The sequence below is a fragment of the Galeopterus variegatus genome, unplaced genomic scaffold (assembly GCF_000696425.1).
Source record: "Galeopterus variegatus unplaced genomic scaffold, G_variegatus-3.0.2 Scaffold3968, whole genome shotgun sequence".
In the NCBI taxonomy this organism is placed as follows: Eukaryota; Metazoa; Chordata; class Mammalia; order Dermoptera; family Cynocephalidae; genus Galeopterus; species Galeopterus variegatus.
The window spans coordinates 152572-160035 of record NW_007730079.1 but is presented as its reverse complement, the minus strand read 5'-3'; the positions used below and the strand labels follow the sequence as shown (position 1 = coordinate 160035).

The window sequence follows — 7464 nt, the reverse complement described above, 5'->3', positions numbered from 1 at the left end:
TTTGAACCTTAGTTACAGGGCAGACTGACTTTATCTACATAAATGTAAAGTTGTTTCCCAGTCAGCCTGGAACTACAGACTTGCAATGAGGCGTGCACTATCCAGACACTGAGAAACCAAGACGGACATGAATAAAGCCATGCTGATTCCACCCTGAAGCAAATCAAAGTATTGCAAGACCCTAAGATAACACCAAGGATGAGGACAGACAGGAGATGGAGCCTTAGGGAGACCTTGCACCTGGCCCCTTACACATCCCCCTCCCTCCTGCTTTTCACTTCCCACATTCCATTCCCTTAACCCTCTCTTTAAAAACCCTTCAGTAAATATGAGGGGTTTTTTTGTTTTGTTTTTTGTTTTTTCCTTTTTTGTATTTTTTTACTGACCGGTAACGGGATCGCAACCCTCGGTGTCACGCCCGCACTGGGGACTGGCAACGGGATCGCAACCCTCGGTGTTGCACCCGCCCTGCGCTCAGCCAGTGAGCAGGAACCGGGCTCCACATGGGATCCGAACCCTCGGCGGGAGCGCTGCCACGCTCCCAAGCAGCGCACTCTCCAGTGTGCCACCGGGCCGGCCCGTAAATCTGAGTTTTTGAGATGGCTTCCGTCTGGCCATTCTCCGTCAGGTTTACCAGGGAGATGGGGTAGCCTACTGTCTCCTTCAGATGTGTAAAGCTACCTTCCTATTCCACCAACAATTTGCCTTTAGAGTCATCTGTTGTTATTTTTGTTTGTTTGCTGGTTTGGATGGTGGGCAGCTGGACTTGGGTTCAGTGACAAGATTTTAGTGAGCCACAGCCAGGAGCTGGATGCCCCGGGGAAATTCAGATTTTGGCCAGCCAAGCCAGGGGTTTTGTATGGGGCAGGCAGCCAGCCCTGGGTTCAGTAACACCCTTCCACTAATCATACTGCACTGTCTCCTTCAACAGACTTGCTTAATTCTGGTTTCAACTTATTAATCTTGATTCAGCTAACACTAATTGAATGCCTACTCTATGGCTGGGGACCTCTTAGATCGGTTATCTTCTCTCCCCTTCAAATTATGCTAAGAAGTAGGTATTATTGCCATTTTGCAGGTTTAAAAAAAAACCTTCCTAAGTAAACCTCTATTTTTGTTTCCTTAGGTTAAAAATGTACTCCTTGGACTTAGGCAAACAGAAACTATATATTCCAGTTTCAAAAAAAGAAAAAAAATATCGCATATTTGATAGCATGTTAATCCACTCCATAAGTCCGAAGGCTTGAAAGCATGGTATGTTAGGTTAGTTCTCAGTGCAAGTTAATACTTTCAGGAACATCTAATGTACCTACTATTGTTCTAGTGTTGAGGGGTGAAAGTCATGAATAAACTGCACTGTCCTTCAGAATGCACATAATTACCTTCATAAAAGACCCCTAGGTCCTATACCTCTAAATAGGGATTTGAAGAAATTAATTTAATTTAATGTTTTTTTTAAACTAAGAAAAGTTTATCAAGTAGGAAACTGTTACCTAACAATAATTTTAAAACTAAAACAGTCTCTGTAGGTCTCTACTAATGTTCCCAGAATGAAATTGATTTAGGGATGGAACAGAACTTTTTTTTTCCCCTCAGTGAAAATCAGTATTGAAACAGTAGAGAAAAAGTGGAAGCCTTCCAGAACTGTGAGTGGGAAAAGAACACAAAGATGTCTGCATTGGGGGAGAAACAGCAATGGGAGGCTTTTTCTTTAAAAATGAAACACATGTAGAAAGCACACCTTACACAAAGAGTTTCTCAATCAAGAAGAATGTGGCTTAACTCCTCAAGTCTGTGGTTTGGGAGACGGGCCAGCACTGAGCCTCTGATACCACACACTGTGGGGCTACCCGCCACCTCTCCCAGACAGCATCTTGCATTTCTCAGATGCCCCAGAGGCAGGTGATAAGCAGCATCGGTGAGAACATTAAGAACTAGGAGTTGTTTATAGCATGGACTATGGCGATGCTGGCTTGGATTCCCACCCCCCAAAGCTGATTTATCAATAAATTGCCATGAGCCTGCTGCATAAAATTCTGTCGTTATCCTGGCCAGGCACTGCAGTCACAATTACTGAAAGCTTTTTACCAAGAAAGGGCTCCAGGAGAGAGAAGAGCAGTATAGTAGCACTGATAAATAAGAAGGTAAAATGTTAGGTGATTTGAGTATTCTAGGAATGAGGTGGAAATAATCCAAGAAAAGTGAGCAGAGGAAAACATGAAGCTCAGTGAGGAATTACAGAAAATACATGGTTACAGTGATGAATTATATTTGCACAGTGCTTTGCTCGTTGTATCATCCACTCATTGGTGGGCCTTGGAGTGAATCTCTCCACCTATCTCCCCGAAGACCAGGGCTCAATCCCCTCAGGGGGATTAGAGGTGACTTAAAGAGGACGTGGGGTAGAGTGCTGAGTACACAAACTCTGCAACTTGACTGGAGTCTGGGTGGTCTCAACTTTTCCACTTATTGTGATTTAACTTCTTTGGGACCTAGTTACCTTATCCATAAAACAATGTCAGTAATAAGTCCTACCTCGCAGGATTCCTGAGAGCAGTAAGTGGGTAAAGTATGAAGTGCTTAGAAAAGCACTGGGGCCTGGTAAGAGCTACGTAAGTGCTGGGCAAATAAAAAACCTCCCACTTTGGCGCTGTTCTAGGCACTGAGGACACAGGTTCAGAGTTTGCAAAAAGCTGTCACATAGTTTACCTCACTTGATCTGAAAAACCCTAAGGTAATCAGAGCAAATATTATTTTTCTCTACCTTTGGTATGTAAGGAATCCAAGGCCCAGAGAGGAAGAGTAAGGACTATGACATTAATTCGCAGGGTACCTCACTTGATCTGAAAAACCCTAAGGTAATCAGAGCAAATATTATTTTTCTCTACCTTTAGTATGTAAGGAATCCAAGGCCCAGAGAGGAAGAGTAAGGACTATGACATTAATTCGCAGGGGAGGACAAAGCCTGGAACTTCGCTTTCTCAGCTGTTTTGACACATAGGCTGTCTGCCATTGGGCCTAAGAATTCTAGACAGTTCTGGTCTGGAGGCCTTTTCCCACCAAATCCCGTTCCTATCTTGCTTTTTCCCCACATGGTGTCTATCACAGGAGCATCTTCATCTCTCAATTGAGGAACTCCCCTTCCCTTTTTAGACTCTTGGCCAAAAAGAGCAGAGTTTTCTTCTTAGGATTATGTGGCATAACAACATACGTCAACATTGTGAAACACACAGAAAATCTGGGCACACTTCCTGAGGCCATGACTCTGCAGTTTTGTACCTTCTGAAACTAACAAACAAGTGATATAAAGAAAAAAGATCATTCAGTGACAGTGTCGCTATTTATCAATTCTAGAATTTCCTGAAGGCTTGTGGTGGCTGCAGTCTCAGGCACAGGGGGCTTCGGCACCCACAGGGGCTGGGAAGAAAATGTCGGGGCTCTGGGGGGATGTGGTGGACTGATGCTGCTCTCAGGGGACTGCGCCAACCTCCTTTTCCAGCCCCAGGGATTAATAAACTCCACTCAAAAACAAACCTTTCTAGAAAAACTTTATTTGTCTGCCACAGAGAGTAATATTCAAATTTGGACCAGTCTGCCATTTTTTAAAATCACCAAAGATGGTCAGCACACTTAGCCCCCTTATTTTGGAAACAGGAGAGGACAAGGAAGCCCAATACTACCCCAGCTGCCAGGAGGGCGTGCCTGCAGGGTATGCAAAAGGTGGTCTAGCCTGGGATTCACAGCAGGAGAGGGCTCCCGAACCTAGGCTTGAAGACTGTGAGCTGATTGACAGGCACCCACTTGGCGCTCCCTTGGACACAAGGCAGGGAGAGGAAATAGGAGGAAATACATGTGGTGTTAAGACTACCAAGAGGCCTCGGGGCTATTTCAGGAGAAGCAGAGACAGGAAGACTTGCTGGCACCCTTTTGTCCACTGTCACAGTCCAGCCATAGCAATAATATCTGAGGCATTAACTCCCAAAGAAGCATTCTCTTCTACCTTACTCTACTCCCACCACACCCCACCACATGGCTCCCTCCTCCAGATGGGGGAGGGGGGCAAGCTGAGAACCCTCCCAAGGGGCTTCATCCCTTAGCTCTCCAGTCACCCGGCTATAATAATGTCACGCAATAATACCATAATCCAATCCACGTCCTCTTACACTGTTACATAACATTATTATTACTATTTTAAAAACTTGATGTTTCTCTTGCCTATCAAAATGAGCCGAGAAAAGCAAATCCTGTCTTTCCTTAGATGCAAAGGCCACCGTGTCCGCGCGACCAGAGCCACCGCAGGATTTTGCACCCTTGGAATGAACGCACACAAGTTGCTTCGACTGCAGCGACTTCCTTCCTTGCTGCAACGTGCACGTACTTTTTACTCCCCCAAAGTTCAAGGCACCCTTTCGAGGTGGATGCTACTTTGCCTTGAAGATGAAAAGTGAAGAAGTCATCTCTCACACACGAAGCCTTCTTCTCTCAAGTCTGATTCTTGGAGTTTGAGAAACGGGAAAACCCACCTCCCTGCGAACAACACGATCCCCCTTCGGAGGGGATCCCGAGTAGAAAGCGAACGATTCTCAGCTGAACAGCGCCAACCACTTTCAGGCCGGCAGCCACCTCTCAAGCCGGTCCCCCGCCCGCCACCAACCTGTCCCCTTCCCGCCCGCCACCCTCCCCAAGCCCTCTCCCCCACGCCCCCCCCCGCCCCCCCCCCCCCAAGCCGGTCCCCCGCCCGCCACCAACCTGTCCCCTTCCCGCCCGCCACCCTCCCCAAGCCCTCTCCCCCACGCCCCCCCCCGCCCCCCCCCCCCCAAGCCGGTCCCCCGCCCGCCACCAACCTGTCCCCTTCCCGCCCGCCACCCTCCCCAAGCCCTCTCCCCCACGCCCCCCCCCGCCCCCCCCCCCCCAAGCCGGTCCCCCGCCCGCCACCAACCTGTCCCCTTCCCGCCCGCCACCCTCCCCAAGCCCTCTCCCCCACGCCCCCCCCCGCCCCCCCCCCCCCAAGCCGGTCCCCCGCCCGCCACCAACCTGTCCCCTTCCCGCCCGCCACCCTCCCCAAGCCCTCTCCCCCACGCCCCTCCCGGGCACGTACGGTGAAGCCGAGGAGGTAGGTGGGGGCAGCAAGCCTGTCCCTGCCGTCTGGTGGCGCGGGCACGGCGGGCGTCTCACCGAGCGGCTGGACGCAGGCGCCGCCCCCTCTGCAGCTACTTTCCTATTAATTAGCCGTCCAGACCGTACAGCGCCGCCCCGAAATCGCCTGATTCTCTCTCCCGGTGTAAACGCGCCCGCCGACCGGTGTCCTTTGACCCTATTTGGCGATCCCTTTAAAAGCTCTGGTCTCCGAAATGCCATTTCCCCTTTTCAGTGGGGAGGGACGTTAGCGATTGCATAGGGACTTTGTATCCTCAAACAGTTCAGGATTGGAGAGGGAAAGGAAAGGACGGGGAAGGCGGCTATCTCTTATCTAGATGGGAACAATTTTAAAATATCTTAACGTTCAATTTTGAAAGCTTTTAAAAGCTTCATAGAAAATTAAAATCTCTAAGGGGAAAAAAACAGAAGTCATTAGCAAAATCACCTTCGTTAAACTTCACCTTCCCTACACCGGTTGCCCAAGGCCTCCTTAAAAGGCTGGCACTGACAAGATGTCACCTTTAGCAAAGATCACTGATAGTGTTCCAAATCCATAACACCAGACATCTTGCTTTGTCACTATGTCCCCTCATGTTCGGCGTCCAAAATGGAATTGGAAGAGATTATCCTAGATCACTTTATTACACAATCAGCTTAGTATGTTTTTTTTCGTGGACATTTAGAGGAGTGTTTTAGGAAGATATAGTTCGTCTACCATCACTGTCTAGATTAGTGATACTTCCAAGCTTCCTAGTCCCCACAATACCCACAGTAATATTTATGCATGTATAATATTTATGTATCCATGGGTTTACGTGAAAATTTTTTAAAGATTTAGTATTTCAATCTATGTTATTTCTCTCATAGGAACACAAGAAATAGTTGTCCTCAAGGAGTTTGCGATCTAATAAACACAAAGACCAAAAAAGTAAAAAGTTGCCACTAAATTTGTGGAGGAAAAGGTTTCAATTTAGAAATAAGAATGATAATTGGGGTATGAACTAGGGCAGTAACAAGAAAAAAGTTGTGAAAGACATGACACTTTTTTAGGAAAATTAAATTTTATTTCAACTGATCAATATTATTCAATTAGAATAACAATTTTTCAATATGCACAAACTAAAGCTTTCTAACCAAAAAAAATTAAATTAGCTTGCCAAAGTTTGCAGACCGCATAATCTATCTCTAAACTTCCTATTTTGCAGTTTTAACATTAAGCCAACTTTAAATATTTATTTTAGTGTATGTTTGTTTATGCAATAAACTAGTTCCCTTAATCTGTGGTTTCACTTTCCATAGTTTCAGTTACCACAGTTGTTTCCTAACTCAGATCCGGCTGCCCGCCCCCTTGAGAAGGAAAGAAAAAAAGACTCAAGTCAAATGGTTGGTGCTAGAAAAGCAGATGTACTCAGCTGAAGGAGATGGTAGGCAATCCATCTCAAAAATGTAGATTTACTGAGGGGTTTTTAGGAAGGGTTGAGGGGATGGAACGTGGGAACTGAAAAGCAGGAGAGGAGACGTGAGCTGTGAGGGGAGTCAGGTGCAAAGTCTTGCCAAGACCTCTCCTGATTTCTGTTCTCATCTGCGTTGTTATCTCAGGGTCCTGCAAGATCTCTGGAGTAGAATCAACTCTTCTGCAAAGTCTTTGGCGTAGTTTCACTTTGCAGAGCTCTGGTTAACTTGGCTGCTGCCCAAGGTCAGCTTCCAGTCATTTGACCTTGATCACTTTTCAAACCTCTGTAAGTCTCAAAGAAAGAACTGTTAGCTTTGCAAAGTACTGATTAGTTTCTCAGCCTTGTTTTCCTGTTTAACAAGCAAAATAAGAAAGGGATGGAAAGAAAGAGGGGAGAGAAAAAAACCTATCCTCTTTAAAATCCACTCCTCCCTCCCCACAGTGTAGGCGGTTTTAGGTCCCAACTTGGCTTCAGTCCTGCTCACACCAACACTGTGGTTCAAAAATATTAAATGGGAAATTCCAGAAATAAACAATTCAAAAGTTTTAAATTGCATAACTGCATGCTGTCCTGCTCAGCATGATGAAATCTCACACTGTCCTGCTCTGTCTCTTCATCATCACAAGAAGACGAAGGGTGAATATAGTACAAGAAAATATTTTGAGCGAGAGAGGGCACATTCACATAATTTTTTTATTCATCTCTGTAATATGCTCTCTGATGAGTGAGGAAGAGAGAGCATTATTATTGAGCTTGCTTTCACTTGGGGAAAAGAAAGTTTTCAGATTTTCAACTTTTCTCCTCACTACTATTTCAATCCTACATAAAATCTTTCAGAGAAACTCCATCCAAGCTTCAGGACAGGTAATTT

At 46.2% G+C, this 7464-nt stretch overlaps 1 protein-coding gene across 1 annotated transcript in view; it reads right to left on the bottom strand.

Annotated features, from left to right (window-relative positions):
* The window catches only part of MGST1 (microsomal glutathione S-transferase 1), a 29019-nt gene extending 23769 nt beyond the window's left edge, over positions 1-5250 (bottom strand). Inside the window, exon 1 of the mRNA XM_008586377.1 lies at positions 5099-5250. The gene's annotated coding sequence lies outside the window, so the exon portion shown is untranslated. The remainder of the gene's footprint in view (positions 1-5098) is intronic.
* Positions 5251-7464: the final 2214 nt, after the last annotated feature.